We start from the raw sequence: 18,537 nt of genomic DNA, 5'->3' as shown, positions 1-18,537 counted from the left end.
GAAGAAATAGAAGTAGAAAACATTACAACCGACAATTAATCCAAACTTCCGTATTGAAACGAATCGTATGGAAAGTAATGAATTCGGCCATCAAATCCTCTTCTACGCGCCTCCAATGCCTCCTCGATCAAAAGTCCTGACATAAATGTGTTTAGGGAGTATTTATTGGCGTCGGAAAAGTCCTAGATGAAATTAACCTTGTCCAAATAAAATAGGAAAAGTTGGCTTTCCGAAATCGATTGAGTTAGCCCGCGACGAGTTTGATACTGCACTGATCCGTATGCTTTATTATTATTTTGAGAGTCCTCTCTCCATCGTGACCTGCTATTGCTTTTAAACTTTGAGGGTATTTTGGTCTCTTTGGTGTTGCCACATAGACAAACATTAATATCCAAGTGTAATTTGGCCAACTAAATTCACGACTTCGACACTTTAATTGGCACCTTTGATGGCCAACCTTTCTGCCAATGACGCCACATACACAAATTAATTTGTCTTCCATTCTCAAATCTGAAGTCAACCTCCTATATATTTGAATATTATTTTTTGTCCTTTCTTTGTTAATCAACTTCAACAATTTTCAAGCAAATTTCTTTGTTTATTCCTGCACATTAAAACACACGTAATAAGTATAAAATACTAATATTCAAGCTCAAACACAATTAAAGTGTAGTAAACAAAAGGTTAATTGTAGCTAAAAATTCGTATTTATGGCCACTCATCAACACCCCACACTTAAATCATTGCTCGTCCTCAAGCAGTCAAACTACACTTCAAAGAAAGATGACCCTTTCAAACAACTCTCCCTAACTTGTCATGCCAAGAATATTTAAAACAAATATAGCACCCGTCCATAATCACCTAACCTCAGGACTCAACTCAAAAGCACTAACAAATTTTTTACACCTCGCTCATTTGCTCCAACAGAGAAGCTCAGGAATATCACTTAGCCTTCACAAACCATGTGCCTCCTCACTCAAATAAAAAAGAATTGTCCCTCACACATAATATTCAAGAACAATTAGGGACCCAAGATAGAAAGAATTTATGCTCTCTCTCTGAAATAAAGTTCGTGTGCCAGAAAAGATGTACCATAAGCTTGCCTTTGGTGTCCTAATCCATTTATTCAAGCTTGACAGTCTAAGATCAAGTAGGACTTTGTTTGGTTGTAATGTAAGCTAAGAGACGAGTAGGATTCATATGGATGGTAGTGACTACACCTCCCTAAGCACTTTAATACATATAATTTCATAATTCAAACCACACACTTATGTTGAACGAACTTTTCCGACCTTAAAGTATAAGCACCAAGTTCCCCTTTCCTTTAAGCACAAACAAAGCAAGAATCACCACTAGTAAGAAATATGTTTTTTTTTTTTTTCAAGAACACATTTTTTCTTCTTTTTTTTTCTTAGTCCTAACTAAAGGATCTCTAATTTCTTTTTAAGCAGTGCACATTTCTCCCTTTTTCTAAAGTTCCACACAAAAATTAGATCAAACCTCCATTAGCTTCTTAAAAATCTCTTAACAACATCAAGTGCTCACAAGAGATTAAACGTTCAAAAAGATAGGCAAATCAAAGTAAAAGGGTGAGGCTTGTAGTGTGGTTGCCAAAGAAATCGGATTACAGGCTCAACGAGACTGACTAGGAGATATGCAATTAGGTGGGTCAAAAGGCATAACTGGCTCAACAAAGAAACGCCTATATCATCTCCTAGACTGATCAATACTTACAATTTCACGTTGCATACACTCGAGGTAAGTTCTAGACACCAATTACATGCGCAGAACATAGCAAAAATTCTCACACACTCCTTGGCACACGATTCACTCAAGAAAGGATTCCCCAACCTGCTTCTAGGAAAATTTGAGACAAAGTAATTATGCCTAGTATTTATTCATGAGTTGAAAGGTGAGCCTAGATGTCACAAACAAGACACTCATTGTTCTCAAGGCATAGACAAAATTTAGGAAGAACTCTCTAATTCACACAAAAACATTAGATTCTCTGCTTAAGAGCCAAAATTACATTTAAAAAAAAATAGAATAAAAACAAACACATATTTACATTCCCCACCCCACACTTAAAATTGTGTCATGTCTCCATGACACTTAATTAAAAATAAGAGGTAAGGATACTCCCCTCAATTTTTTCCGTCTCCGAGAACTTATGAACTCAACCCCGAATTCTGAACCCATTCCTTGTTTACGCTCCTTAGGGTTATTTATGGAGCTCATTAGGCCACATCTTCCGAAGATATATGTAAGCCTACTCTTTTCGCTCTTTCTTGACCCTCATTTTGAGTCGTGAATTGTTCTACACAGATTATCCTCAACTTGTTCCGAAGTTCTTTCACGGGATCAATCCACATATCTTCCTAAAAATCCCCAAAAATAAAATTCACATCATCAAGATTAGAATAAGAAAACAAAGAAGAAAGGTCATTAGAATATTCTTCCTCTATGTTCAAGACCATTTGTTTCTCATTCTCCTCCAATGAAGATTGTAAACGTGGAATAGTGGATGGGGTTTTGAACTCTTCGTCTATTGCTTCACAATCAACCAAAGTATGCTCATCCTTAATCATCTGAATAGAATCAGAGTCCTCTGGTAGAGTAGCGACGTCTATCTCTAAATGCTCATCCTCTTGGGTCACTACAAAAAAAACATGGTTTAGCGACGGATTTCAGCAACAAAAAGATTTCTGTCGCTAAGTAGCGACGGATTAGCTACGGAATTGTGATTTTGTCGCAAAATAAGAAAATAGAAGAATAGGCATATAGTATAGCTACGGATTAGGGACAAAAACTAACATCCGTTGCTACATAGAGCGCAAATTTTTGGCGCCTACTTTTTAGCTACGGAATTAGCGACATAATTTTTGACGCTAAATTTATTAAAGTTCAACGACGGATTTAGCTACAAAAATCAGTCGCTAATTAATTTTAAGTTGTCAAAATATTTTTAAAGCAATTGCTACGGAAAGAATCTGTTGTTAATGTTTTTAATTTTTAATTTTATCATCTATCTACAATGTACAATACAATACAGTGTCTCACTCAATCTTAAATATATTCTTCCCCTTCGTCTCTTTCTAGGGTTCGGTCCTTTCTACGGCAACTTCTTCTTTTCCCCTTCGTCGATTTTGGTGATGAGAAGCTTTCACGGTATGCATCGCTCGCTTGAACTCATAGTTGAAGTCACTGGATTTGGGTTAGGGTTTTTGAAAGCCAATTTTGGGGTTATGGGTTCGGATTTCTTCATAGATGGTGATTTCAAAAGCTTCAAAATCTGACGTTAGGGTTTAATTTTCAGAAGTCTTGGAGAATTGGGCCATAACTCAGGGCTATCTCAGTACTAAAAAGAGTTGTGGATGGCGTTCAAGTAATCCATGGGAGAGGTATTTCTAATTACTCTTTTCTGAATTATTTGGTTTAATTACCATCTCTGCAAAATGCAAAATGTGAAGAAACTAAAGATGTCAGTTTAAAGGAGTGGTTAGAGATACTTTAGTTTGATTTATTTGTGATATCTGTCTACTTAATCGATTCTGTTGTGGTCAAATCTTTAGTCCTTCAATTTTTGCAGTCTTAAGCAATGATTTTAGGGCATAATCCAAAACCACGAAAAAGTGAAACTGGACAGTTAGATTTGAGAAGAAAAAAGTATTTTCATTACAAAATAAGCAGAACAATGAGAAGGAATATAAGCCAAACCTATTTCGCTTCGAGCAAGGATGCTCATATGTTTGTTGTTGGTGTCAAAATTAAAACTGCGGTGGTCCTAAAGGTTGTGGTCCCATACAGGTTTTCGGGTCATAAAAAAAGAGTGTACGTATCAAAAAGGGTGGTGATTAGAGTCTCATTCAGTGTCATGCTGAATCTTGGGGCTGCTTTAGTGCTGTGACTTAATTTACCATTTATCCAACTTTTTGATTTGTACTTTCTTTGATGTTTTAGGTTGCTATTGTGGACCTTGAGCATAATCGCATCACTACAACAGAGGAATACCTCCCATACCAGAGCCAGAATATAGTAGTACATTGCGTGGTGAGATTATCAAGTTGTTGTATCCAAATGTTGTTGGAATAGACCAAATGAAGGCTAGTCGAGCAAATGTCTCAGATCAGTACCCGCGAGGTGGCAACAATCATGGGGAGAAAAACACGACATCTAAATCAGGTGATTCTTGTGTGTCATTTTACAATATTTGTGGTTGCTATTGTTTGTCTCTCAAGGAGGATACTTGAAATTGCTAAGTTACGGTTTCATATAAATAACATATTAAGCTCCTGGTTTTTGTTCCATTTGCAGATTTACATTCTTAAAGTTATTGGCATCAATACTTGGTGGCTACCGCAATTTCATAGTAAGAAGCTTATACTTCTAACTAATTGATATATCATGTGAAAGTACCACTGAAACTAACGTTTGCCATCACTTTATATCAGGAAAATACAGCAACACAGGTCTTCAACTCTCAGGTTTAGCTTCGAGCAAGGATGCTCATATGTTCTGCTACTAGCAAGGGTGCTGTTGGTGTTAATGAGAAGGAATACAAGTCAAACCCCAACATTGTTTCTAGTGTTAGTTGTACCACTAACTACTTTGCTCCTTTGGTAAAGGTTCCCTTTCGTGCCTTGTTCTTCATTTTAACATTTGAACCTGTAAGTGAAATTTTAATAATTCCTCAATTTGATGCTACTTTACGGGTTATTCATGACAAATTCAAAACTATTTGAGGGTCTTATGACCACAGTCCACTCCATAACAGTTCAGAAGTACTACTCCTATGTTAACTTTTAATACAACTTCTGTTGTTTTGTACCTAAATTGTTGCCATATTTATAATTCATCACTCAGAGAAAACTGTTGATGGACCATCATTCGAGAATTGGAGGGGTGGAAGAGCTACTTCATTCAACATTATCCCTAGTAATACTAAAGCTGTTAAGGCTGTCCGAAAGGTAATACCAATGGAATGTTAACTGGGATATCTTTCCAAGTTCCAACTGTTGATATTCTTGTAGTTGATCTCACCGTGAGGTTGGAGAAAGAACAAATGATATCAAGGCCGATATCAAGTAAGATTGTGTACTTTACTCCTTTGACCATCCCTCTTGCCTGAAAAAATATCAATAACTTGTGTATTTTATTCTATCCTGGCATGAATACACTACAAGCCTCCCTCTGCGGATCTAATTTATGCAAACAAAGGAGTAATAGTGATGGGAAAAATAGTAATAGAGGACTTATGGCCCTGTGAGCTGCTCATTTATATTTCTACTTTGACAATTTATTAGCGAGGAGTCTGAAGGAATCTTGAATCGAATTCTAGGTTGCACTGAAATTCCCTTTATTGTATTGACCCATCTTGTACCACACTAGAGAGTGGACGTGTTAATTTGATTTATTTGTAATTAATGAAAGTGATATGCAAAATAGTTAACTAGTGTCCAAGTAGCTAATAGGGAAAAGTATCTATAATTAATCATCATACTTTTGTTTCTTGCAAGTACAACTTCATCCGAATTGCATAAAAGTTTTAAATAGGGACTCGTAGAAAGGTCAAGTCTAGGTTTACATGTTCAACTGATCTTACATGTAAGTCATTTTTTTTTTACAATATCTATGGCCATATAAAATGGAAGAGTGGAATACATAAGTGGAACTCCTATTCACAAACTTTGAATTTGTAAATAAAGCTATATTCTATGAATGTGCACCCTTCTGGTATGTTCCTATTTTAGCAGGTCTTTTTTCTGTTAAATATGTGGGTTGTGCTTGTGCATTTTTCATATTTAGTAAAGCTTTTGAGAACAATCGCATTTGTAGTGACCTGAAAGTATATAAGCAGTTATTTTCAAGTTTTATTCATCATTTTTTACATGACTAGAGGTCATGTGACTGTAGATTGAGATAATTTTATTTGTCTTGTAAAATGTGTAACTTTCCTGTTCTAATAATCTTAAGTGTGAAATAACCAGGCAAAAACCAAGTCACAAATGTAGTTGTATTTGTCGAGAAGTAGTTTTAAGTCCCTTTACAACATTAGTATCTGGAAAAATAAAGGTCTAATTCTAGGAAAAATTGGGATGAAAATGATTAGTACTTAATAGTATTTTGTTAATAGATTTGCTTTAGATGCATAATGCTTAACGTAGAGCAATCATGATGATAAATTCGCCCATCTATTTTTGCTGGCGTGGTCCTTTGGTCAGTCTGTTAAACTGCTTAGTTCTTTTTTTGTTTTTTTGATAATCAATACTGCTTAGTTCTTTTTAGTTCTTTTTTACCAACTGGTAAAACAACCTGAATCTCATGATGATACAGCTGATATGTGTTAAATTTGACAATATCATCATCATCAGCCTATGGACTCTCACTTTTGAAGAGATTTATGCTAACTGTCTGCCCCAAACTCGAGCATTGCCATGTGTTTATATTGAGTGGCCTTGTGTTTCTTATTTTCTTTTGGTTGTATGTCGGTAAAGTACCTTATCTAAAAACTTTCCCTTCTATGCAATTCGAATGAAGCTGAATGAAGTAGACAAACAAGCACATGACATTCTAGCCAAAACCCCTCAAGAGACACGAGCAACTGTCGTCATTCCCTCTTAGCACTTTGAGTCGAAGGTGAAAGCGAGACCCTAATTGAAGCAGTTTTTGAAGCCCCAATTTATTCAAAAGTAATCAATGTTGATTGTCAACCCTTTGTTTCACCGATATCTTTCTTTTTTATTGTTCCACATAAGTTAAAAATTAAAAGTTGAGTCTTTTAAGCTTAGATCAGTTTCTTGGATTCTATGCAGTTATGTTTACTTTGGTTGGTGACAAATTTGTTATCTTATTAGCAAAGTTTGGTTGTAGTTGTCATTTACCATTATAGCTATCTGGTGCATTTGAATTATGATTTCAGGTGCATTCATTTACAATTTTACTGCACTCATTGATGCAGTTTTTGTTATAATAAGTCTTGTGCATTTGGCGCATAAACTTGGGGTGAGAATTTGGTGCATTTGAGTGAAAAATCTGGTGTTTTTGGCACATAAATTTGATAGCAATTAGTATCAGGTACTTTGGACGGGCGAACTGCAATATATTTGCATGTTTATACACATGGCATGGAACATCTTTTCATACATGGTGATCGATCTCAAGTTGTGCACATAAGTAGAACATTATGTGATTTTATTGACCTTTATAGATGACATATTCATATTCATTTGTCAGACATGAATGTATAAAACTTTTTAAGGTTTTCATTTACTTTTATTTACAGGATAGAGGTCAAGAATTGTGAGCAATAGTGATCACAACAATAATTACATATGATCAGTTGTATGTTGCAACTCTAATGTATTATGAGACCATGGAAGGAAAGATGAAGAGAAGACTTTATGATCTTGGGTCTCAAGGGAAACGCTATTATGAGCTTGGTCCTACTTTCGATCCTGATGAACATCACTCTCCAGCAGCACATTAGTTAGCTTTGTCTTTCAAATTATAATATATCAGTTGAAGAACAATTATGAACATTGATGCATTAGGATTGTATTTTTGGATCTACTTGTTAATCTTTAGATTACTATTTATATGAAATCAAGGTTCTTTTAATGCTTATTGATTATCACTACATTTAAGTTAATATGTTCTACATGGATTTTGACTGATATATTAAAATATATAAGAAAATTAGCATAGCTAAATATTCAATTAATATAAAATCAGAAATACTATTATACAAATCGCGACAGAATAGCTACGGAACTTTCGTAGCTAACATTTCTCTGCGACAAAATCAACTACCAAATTAGCGACGGATTTATATGTATTAGCTACGAAAATGTTCATCGCTAAAGTAGTGACAGAATTTATTTATCGCTAATTCGTAGCTAAACTTAGCGACGGATGCCAAATTTTTGTCGCTAAAGGCTTAGCTACGAGCGTTTTAGAGACAAACGAAATTTTGTAAGTCGCTAAAACTAGTTTTTTTTGTAGTGGGTAGGCTCATTCTCACATGGTGTCTCCTCTATATATTCACCATTACAAAGCCATAAGTTTTCTTACATCATACTTACTAATTGACTCATTTGTGTTGTTAGGTTCTCAATGGTTGCATCATTCTGCTTAAATCTCTCTTCAACACTTTTAATGAACTTACGCATAAGCTCTTCTAAGCCAACCTTCTTCTCTTGAGGTGGTTGTCTCTCTTCGCTCTCAGTCCAATCATAATTAGGATATTCATTCCATTTAGAGTTATAATTGTGCTCATATGAAACATCTTTCCTGTAAGCACTAGAAATAGAGTGACACTTTTCATAAGATGAGCCATAGGAGGAATACTTACCTGCTTGACAATCAAACCATTGATGATTTCCCCTACATTTGAAATAGATTACGGACTTTTTTATAGGATTCAGCTGTAACTCTTGTTTTTAGGCGATTGTGCTCCATCTTTAAGCACTTCAAGTTCAATCCTCAAGAATGTTTTCTTCAAGCTTTCCTCCTTAGAACTTGTCAGGAAACTACAAAAGAAATCTTTAAGACAAGTGAAATAAATAAAACAAACAAAAGAATTAAAAATTACTACTAAAAAAAATATCTATTGACTTTTTTTAAATTTTTTATTATTTACACCAAAATATTAAAAAGAATAACAATAAAAGCATGAATTAATACACAATATTCTATCTAAATATTATTTGTTCCCAATCCCCGACAACGGCGCCAAAATTTGACTAGCGCAAAACACAGTATAAATTAAGCTCTTCGCTAGTCAAAGATAGTATAGTTTAAGATTGTCTCCACAGGGATTGGTACAAATAAATGCTCAAACGGAGCCTTGCTCAGTATTATTCAGGAAATAAAAACTTGAGTTTGTTGTGGTTATAAACCACGATTATGACTACAACGTACTTAAAGACAATTGACAACGAAAGCAAAGGTTACTATTAATATGAGAAGTAAGGGTAGTAGACAAGACAGATGCAAGATTTTAGCAATTAGCTTCAATTCGTTTTATCATTCTCCTCTAAGTTTTATTTAGTGTCTCAAATGCAATAAGTAATTAGTTTACTCTAGAATCTAATAAACATCTTCAAATTATTTACACATATTTCACAAATTAAACTAATGCAAGCCACGAGAATGTTAAATATTATGGATAGAAATAGATCTTGAAGACGACTTTTCACGAATATCATCATCTTATAACCCAAGATAAATTATTCAAGAATCTCTTGATTACTACGATAAAATCATTCAATCATGAGCTAATCAGGTTATATAAAGATAATTCATAAAACACTTTCTCTTGATTAAAGCATCCAAAAATATCTCAATAATAAAATAAAACTGCTATCCATAATGAGTTTTCAAAGGCCATGAAAAGCTGCGTACATATGCAAGAAAACATTAATGGTTTAGTCTCGGAAAACGTCTCTCGAAAATTTTCCTCTCTTGGTTGAACCAATAATTCAAGAAGCTCTTTCGATTACTTAGAAGAATCATCAATTAAAACCAAACAAAATAATGCACAGATATTCACCAAACTATTCCTCTTTCGATTATATAAAATAGTAGATAACTCTGCAATTCAATTCAAAACCATGTTAACGAATTCAAGCAATAAAACAAGAATTGAATCTAAAAGCTTTAATCAATACATCATGTCTTGTCAAAGCACTATAAGAAAACTACTCTATAATAGAATACAAGAACATAGAAGAAATAGAAGTAGAAAACATTACAATGACAAATTAATCAAACTTAAAATTATTGAAGCGAATCGCAATGGAAAGTAATGAATTGACCGTCAAATCCTCTTAAATGGCCTCCAATGCCTCTCCTCGATCAAAAGTCCTGACATAAACGTGTTTAGGGAGTATTTATTGGTGTCGGAAAAGTCCTAGACGAAATTAACCTTGTCCAAATAAAATAAGAAAAGTTGGCTTTCCAAAATCGATTAAGTTGGCCCGTGACGAGTTTGATACTGCACTGATCCGTATTCTTTATTATTATTTTGAGAGTCCTCTCTCCATCGTGACCTGCTATTGCTTTTAAACTTTGAGGGTATTTTGGTCTCTTTGGTGTTGCCACATAGACAAACATTAATATCCAAATGTAATTTGGGCAATTGAATTCAAGACTTCGACAATTTAATTGGCACCTTTGATGACCAACCTTTCTGCCAATGACGCCACATTGGCAAAATTAATTTGTCTTCCACCCTCATCTCTGAAGGCAACCTCCTATATATTTGAATATTTTTTTTCCTTTCTTTGTTAATCAACTTCAACAATTTCTGCTAAATTTCCACCGTTTTATTCACATACATTAAAACACATGTAATATGTATAAAATATTAATATTCAAGCTCAAACACGATTAAAGTGTAGTAAATAAAAGGTTAATTGTAGCTAAAAATCCCTATTTATGGCTACTCATCAGGCTTACTTTAGTATGACTTTGATTAGTGAAACGTATGTATGCGTAGAATTGTCAGGAGAAAGCATGATTAGGTCTTAGGACATGATGTTGGGATGGATGAACACTTATGTTGGTATGACTTCTGATAATGTGAGCCTGTCGCTGTTATTACGCATTACGACATATGGTGTACTTGTTATGTGATTGGAGTGATGTGATGTGATAGATTCACTATGGTGATCAAAACTCGATGTTGATTACATTTCCATGGTTGTTGTGATTTATGCAAGTCTTGATGTGGCTTATGGTGTTTGTGACCTCATGGCAGTGTTCATTAGCATGGATTGCATTTGATTTAGCATTTTTACATTAATACACTCATACACGATGGAAATGGTGTAGAAATGGTTTGATGGAAAAACTGTGGTACTGATGATGAAACATCTATGGCAACTATGAAAGAAATGTGACACCTTGATGAAAGCATTATGTGAATCCGTGATCCGAGGATTATTCCGAAGCGGAAGGTATGTGTGCTCGTGATCGGATGGGACATTCCGGAGCGAGTGGTATATAGACGCCATGGGTCCCCCACGGGTCATGACTGCTAAGATGTTGATATTTCGTCCGGAGCATGTGTGTACAGGTTGAGATACTGGCTATTGCATTGCATGACATCCATTTCATTGCATTGCATATATCATCATCGCATTTACATACTTGGAGATTGAGCTACACAGTAATAGAGATATGTTCCACCACCATTGATGCACATCAGATACAAGCTAAATTGGAGCTGAGATAAGCTCAAATCATCACAGGAGCATCGACGACGATGTTTTCATAGAGAGAGAAGCTCCGCCGAAGAGAGAGAACCAGCCGCTTAAATTTAGGGTTACTTGGTTTATTTTTAGCAATTACTATATTTGTTTTGTTTTTCTCAGTTCCCTTTCTGTATTGAACCATTTCATTTCTTTTAATTAATAAAATGCCCATTTGGGAAATATTAATTTTTTTTAAAAATCATCACATTTTACATCGATTGACTGGATTTGTTGGTTGTATTCGTGATTGTGGTTACTTTGAGGCAATATTGGAAACTTGGCAGACTTGTGTTTAGGTGTTTCACCTTAGGCGATGATTCGGTTGTGTGATCTTCTGTGATTTGAGTGGTTATTTGTGCCTATATGTTTATCTTATTTTGTGTTTATATGCGTTAACTAATCTTAGTCGGCCTAGGATGCTTACCAGTACATGTATGTACTGATACTTCTCTTGCTGCACTTTTCTTGAATGTAGATTTTGAGGGAGGACTTTCTTCCAGAGCCCGTTTCTAGCCTTGAGGTTATTTACTGCTAGGATCCCAATGGTGAGCTACCTACCTGCCGTGCAACCCTGGAGTTCCTTTCTATTTGTTTACTACTATTTTATTAGACATTCTTATTTGTATTCCAGACATATGTATTATTCTTAGACATCGTTGGTTAGTTGTTCTTGTTCGGTGACTTCATTTCCGGGATTGTATTATGACTTAGTATTTTCCGCACTTTATATTTATGGTCTTGACTTAGACTTATTATGATTTGATCTTGCTATTTAATTCTTTTCATAACTGAATAAGAAATGACTAAATGGGATGGTTCGCCCACCATGGGGGTTAGTGTGGGTGCCTTTGGGTCGTGACAACTTGGTATCAGAGCCCTAGGTTCACCGATCTCACCTGTACAAGAACATACCTAGTAGAGTCTTGTTGATCGGTACGGAGACGTCTGTACTTATCTTCGAGAGGCTATGAGACACTAGGGAAACTCTAATTCTTTCTTTCCTTTCGTTCTACTTGATTCTAATTGGTATCTAGTTGGTTCAAATTGGTATTTGATTTCTCCTTCTATTCTCTCACAGATGGTGAAAACTCGTGCTAGAGCAGCAGTTGACGAGGCACCCGTGCCCGCCGCTGGGGCAGCGACACGTGGTAGAGGCCAGGCTAGAGGCCGTGGACGCGACAGAGACAAAAGGGCAGCACCGGTTAGGGGCAGGGCACCAGTGGCTGGTCAGGCCCGTGATAGATCAGTCTCTCCCAAGCCACCGGTGGGTCATCGTGATGAGGAGGCAGAGTTGGGACCAGCACCAGTTCAGCCTGATATTATAGCTACTCTAGTGTTGTCCGATGCTTTGGTTCGTGTGCTGAACAACTCCGCTGGGGTTGACTACGGTGTAAGGTGTGTTACGGTCGCACCCGCGATGGTTAGGGGGTGAGATTAGCTAAGCAGATCGTAGAAAGATTTCGTGCTCTAGGGGCATAGCCTACTGCGGCTGTGGCTCTATAAATGGATGAGATTCAGGGACCAGACTTATTTCCTAGGCCCATGGCAGGCCCAATGATGACCGGTGAGGAGCATGATTTAGTTTGAAGGTTGATAGTATCAAGTGCATTCGTGTTTTGATGATTGTCGATACGTTTGACTCGATAGAGACCCGGCCTCGTAATGTCTTGCTCTCTGTGCACATTGCGCGACGGCAGAATACCGTAAAGCCGAAATACTTTCTTTTACACAAGTACAGCGCGAGTTGGCCCATGCTTTAGGTCAAAATTGAAGAGTGGTCTCTTTTCCCCACATGCTCCCACTATATATACAATATGATGGAAACATATTTGGTAGACTTGAAAACATAATCTAAATCGTGCAAAGCTGTCGACACAAGTTTTCAAGATCTCTCAAGAACAAAGTTACTTTCAAGCCGAAGAACCAGATCCTGATATGTGTTTAGTCTATGTTCTTTAGGTTGTTGTAAATCTTTGTTTATTTGTGCTTAAACTGAAAACCTACTCTTCTTGTTTAGAAGCTATTTGTAGGTATCTTAAATTCTCAAAGTGTGCTTGTTGGAAGTGTGTTTCCTCAAGATGTTAAGTGGTACATTAGGCTAGGATTAGTCTAAATGTATTAATGGTCCTTAGCTAGAGTTAGCTAAGTGGAGTTGCTTGCAACCAGAGTATTACAAGGGTTGAGGGACTATGGGAGTTAGTTCCTAGGTTACATAAGTGTTATTGTAAGGGTGAGGGATTATGGGAGTTAGTTTCTAGCTTACGATAAAGTTGTAACCTGAAGTTGCTCATCTAGTGGAGTTGAAATCCTAATGGGGTAGGTCGTGGTTTTTAATCTCTTGAGCAAGGAGTTTTCCACGGTAAAAATCGTGCCTTCTTTACTTAGAGCACTGCATAAGGGAACCGGTACACAACCAGGTCCCTTATATACTGTTTGGGTAGTGCACAGGCTACAACAATTGGTATCAGAGAAGGTTCTTTCTAAAAGGTTAACACCTAGAAATGATCTCTTCATGGCTAGCTCACTAAACTAAAAAGAAGGGAGAGTCTGTCTTAAGACCACCAAGCTTCAACGCTTAACATTATGAATGGTGGAAGGTTAGAATGTAATACTTCATCACTGGTAAGGATACAGATCTGTGGGGCATGATCTGTTATGGTCCTCATCTCCCTGAGCTGAATGGCCTTACTCTGTAAAAAGATCAAGAAGCTAAAAAGATTCTTCCTCAAGTATTGGATCAGGGGAGTACAATCTATCTTCCTCTTGTGAAATAACAAATGAGATCTGGGACGCTTTCAAAGGTGCACATGATGGAGTCGACAAAATCAGGTACAAATCTTGATCTTAAAATGAAGGGTAGTGAGACCACTCAAGATCAAGAAAGGATGATATGGTAGTTAGTATCGTAGATCTACAAAGAGCAAGTTAGGAAGTTACTAAGGAAAATCCTCTTCTAAACAGCCACGTGAAAGAACTATTGAATACATCATGTAGACGGAAGGAGATGACAAACAAAGCTCAAGATGAGTAGAAGGGCAGACAAGAGTTTGGTTCACGAAAGACCAACATCTTCAACCTTCTTCTCAAAATGAAGATACTACCAAACAAAGTCAAGAAAGGAGGAGCACGGTACGTGGGAAGAAAAGGAAGAGTTGCACTAATTAAAGAAGAAAAGCTCGAATTCACACGCCACCGCTCTGGGGACTCGATGGGATGGGTTCCTAAACGGAGTTGGCACTCGCCAAAAACTTGGGAAAGGAAGGACGGTCAAAAGGTATCACTCAAAATCCTATTAAAAAAATGAAGAATGTCACCTCACTCAAGGAACTCTAAGGAAAGTGTGTGTGTCCTTTAAAAAAAAACACCTTCTGTAATCTCGAAATTAGGCTTGCTACTAAAGAAGAGACAATACTGATCGGAAGAAGCTTTCACATTATGAATGACAAGTGACCCGAGGAGAAGCTTATTCTCATACTACTCACAGGACAACATAAGTATTTGAGACATTGCATACTTCCGAGTTCCTTGCTGCTTCAAAAACCGTCAAGAAACCTAGTTCTTGTGACTCAGGTTAGTAGTCTCTCCAATGCTTATATATGTGTGTTAAACTGCTAATATGTCATGTCATTAAAAATATTCCCCCTAAAATCATGAGTCAAATCGTTACATCCTTCCTGAACCGACCTGATCTGTAAAAAAACTTCAGGTATTAACAAATCAGAATCGATCTTTGTCACAAATATTTTAGGCTACTGTTTGTGTCTTTCTCTTACAAAACCCTCTTCTCTCGTTCCCCCGTTAGTGTAACATTCACAGACTTAAATCCTCTTCTTTCCTCTCAAAACTCGGCCGAGATCAAACATGTTTAATAAATTCAGTCCACTGCCGAGCTATCTCAAACATAAACCTTTTCGCCTCTAAAACGCATCCTCAAATTCCATTCCATCTTGAAAACTAGCTTCAGCGGAAGCTGTCAAACACTTTCAGTCTCTAAATTCCTCTAAACCACTGAGGAAATCAACGCAAGAGATGATGGAGTGGAAGTTTCAAACAATATCATGAGCTCTGAGGGTTTAAATACCAATATCTAAAGGTCTGACTATTTGAAAAGGCAAATTGTAGATATCTGGGGACTACTTAAAATGAGGTACCAGCAGGAAAATAGAGTTGGTGCAGAAATTTTAGAATTAATCCTAATTCTTTAGTTGTGAAAAAGGAACAGAGGACTCCGTCGGTTATAGGTAGTAACTTTGCTAGAGGAAAATTAGGATTATGCAATATGGGGGAAAAAAATTTTTTTTCCCGATAGGGCCGGTGAAAAAAAGTTCGGGGGAAAGGGGGATGTGCGGGGGGGACCGCCTTTTCCCCAAAAGAAGTGTTCGAATTATTTATACTTCAATACTCCCAATAGTCGAGATTCCCCCCCTTAAAGTAATTGGAGATTTTACCCTTTTGGCACAAGAGGACCATCTGAAGAAAAAAATCGACCTCCTTCCGGGAAGTAGACCCCGATGGGATATCATTCAAGTACGAATCAGATATCCTCGGCCCTTAACTCCGAATGGGAAAGTCGAAACATATTGCTTATAAAGCTCCAAAGCTAGGAAAAAAGAAAAGCTAGATTAGTCCCCCCCAAAGGCAAAAAAAGGGAAATTGGTGTAAAGAAGAAAGGGAAAATTTGGGGAAAAACTTTTGGAGATAGGAAAGGATTCTAGAGAAATTTAGAAGAAGAGGGAAAGAACAACCATCTCAGAAAAGGTTATCTAAAAGAAAAAAAGAAAAAAAGGGAAAAAGGTTATCAAGGGGATACACACAATAAAAATGAGCAAGGGAAGAAAAAAACACCCACAACCCAAAGAAAAGGGACAAAAAAGAAAGGGAAACCAAAGGGGGGCCGAGAAAAGGAGAAGGTTATACGACTCAAAAGAGGAAAAAATACCAAAATCAAAGGTCCCCGGGAAGAGTATTTGATCATGACATCTCCGAAAAATGGAATGAAAAAACTTTAGGATTAAAATTTCATAAAGGGGAAAATTTGCTTTGCCCAAAATCCCAGGTCTTTAAAAAGAGGTGACGAGTTCACCCAAAACCCAGTATAGATGACTCTACCTTGGTTTTAAATTCATTCGAGAATTGACTGAAGGAAAATTTTAGAAATCTTGAAATTTTTCCCCTGGACTAAAAAGGGGAAAGCCCCTCGATTTTAAAACTCATTGTTAAGAAGGGGTTTAAAACCCCGAAAGGTTCCATAAGAAAACCCGTTATAACTTATGTTTGAGTTTTTTAAAAAAGTCGTTCCTAAGGGGGGGAGAGCGACCGTTTCGATTGGGGCTTTTAAGCCCCGCAAACTTTCAACCATCAACTTCCGGTCTAATGATTAACATATGATTAAGTTGGAATATCAAAGACAAAAAAAGGGGTTCCTTATGGCTTTTCCTGACCAAGTTTTGGACCTTTTAAATAAAGGCTACTAAAGGGGAAAAAAAAGAGATGATCGCTCTAGGGGCTTTTTGGGAAAAAGGGAAGTATACACGGGGAAAGGGGGGGGAGCACAGATATCCCACCTAATTGACGCTGGGGCAACCCATTGAAATCCCGATTTGCAAAAAAGATTGCTGAGCCTTGGTTGCAAGCATGTGAACCCTCCCAGTAGGAGCTTGTCAGTAAAGCGACCCAAACGAGAATGCTTGCAAGGAGAAGGTGGATGAGCTTGGATAAGCCCATTGAAAAACAAAGAGAGCCAGTGGCAAAAGGAAAATGTTGAAAACTTTGCCTCTCCATTCCTCTTGTTTGCCCCCTATTCCCTTCCCCAAATCCCTTTTTCCCCTAGTTCTCTTTTTCATGACATGATGTTTTAACTCTTTTTACTTTTATTTTATTTTAGACTAAGCTTTTTATAAGATTGTTATTATCCATGGGAAATTTAGATACAGAGATTATTTTGTTTTATGCCAAACTATCTCATCATCGTGATACTTATGTTTGTAGCTCGAGGGTCGGAATTTTTTGATAATGCCAAAAAGGGGGAGATATTTTGAGATATGAATAGGTAATCCCAGTGATCAAAATGAAGAATGATATCCAGTGACTAAAGGGGGAAAATTTCCCTTTGAAAGTGTTGGATGTTGTAAAGGCGGGTCCGACAATAAATTCGCTGGGGGAATAAGTGAGAAGCTAGCTCGGGGGGAAAATAATCTATGGTTTTTTATCTAAAAAAGGGAGAAATTGATAGCCCCAAGTGCATTCGGGTTTTTAAGATTGTCAAATATTTCAAAAAGATAGAGACTCGCGACCCCCTTGCGCCCTTTCATTTTGGGAAAAGGGTAAAAACCGACCCTAGTTTGCCATGCTTTAGGTAAAATTAAGAGGGTTTTTCACCCCCTCTCCCACTATTTATCAACATATGGCAATATATTTGGAGACTTGAAAAACCTAATTAAATGAAAGTCGCCCACAAGTTTTCAAGATCTTTAAAAAACAAAGTTATTGGAAGAACGATCCTAAAATGTGTTTAGTCTATGTTCTTTAGGTTGTTGTAAATCTTTGCTTTTTTTTAAAAGAAAATACTTTCTTGTTAAAATTTTTTTGGTACTTAAATTTCAAAAGGGGTTTTTTGGGTTGTTTTCAAAGGGTTTAGTGGTACATTAGGCTAGGATTAGTCTAAGTGTAGGTCCTTTCAAAAAAAGGGATGGAATTGCTTCAAAGGGGTTTGATGAGGGACTAGGGAGTTGTTTAGGCTAAGCATTATTGTAAAAGGGAGGATTATGGGGGTTTGCCTTTCTTCGATAGAGTTGTAACTAAGTTGTCGTGTAGTGGAGTTGAAATCCTAGGGTAGGTCTGGTTTTTAATCCCGGAAGGAGTTTTCCCCCGTAAAATTTTGCCCTCATTTCCACCAAAAAAAAACAACCGTCCCTATATCCGTTTGGAGGCACCCTCAAAATAGGTTCCAAAAAAACCCCCCTTCTACGACCCCAAGAGGATGCATGGTTTATCATGTTATGAGAGGGTCCCCGATGGGGGGGTAAAAGCCCCGGGGTTGGTTTGTAAATTTTTGGGTTTTTGGTAATGCCGCAAAGGGGGGAAATGAGGAGGCATTTGGGGGGCCCCCCGTTGAAGGACTCTTTTTTCATATTTTTTAGAAGTATTCCCACACGAGAGATGGAGGGGATGACGGGCCCAAAGACAGAGAGTTCATTTGGCGAGTTTGGGTTATTTTTACCCTTGTCCAGGGATGCGCTTAGTTGTAAACTGAGGGAAAGAGGAGGAGATTTTTAAAAAGGGG

General features: G+C 37.0%; 1 long non-coding RNA gene across 2 annotated transcripts; it reads left to right on the top strand.

Moving 5' to 3' along the window:
* Positions 1–3,101: 3,101 nt before the first annotated feature.
* Positions 3,102–7,623, top strand: LOC132067120 (uncharacterized). Of its 2 annotated transcripts, XR_009417045.1 has the most exons (5): positions 3,102–3,401; positions 4,093–4,182; positions 4,315–4,369; positions 4,452–6,689; positions 7,283–7,623. It is a non-coding gene; the product is annotated as an uncharacterized LOC132067120 (long non-coding RNA). The 2 variants fall into 2 exon arrangements; XR_009417044.1 differs by lacking the exon at positions 3,102–3,401 and having other exon boundaries at positions 4,045–4,182.
* Positions 7,624–18,537: the final 10,914 nt, after the last annotated feature.

This window comes from Lycium ferocissimum, chromosome 8, assembly GCF_029784015.1.
Source record: "Lycium ferocissimum isolate CSIRO_LF1 chromosome 8, AGI_CSIRO_Lferr_CH_V1, whole genome shotgun sequence".
In the NCBI taxonomy this organism is placed as follows: domain Eukaryota; kingdom Viridiplantae; phylum Streptophyta; class Magnoliopsida; order Solanales; family Solanaceae; genus Lycium; species Lycium ferocissimum.
Note: the sequence above shows the minus strand (reverse complement) of the source record. Positions and strands in the feature narration are given on the sequence as shown.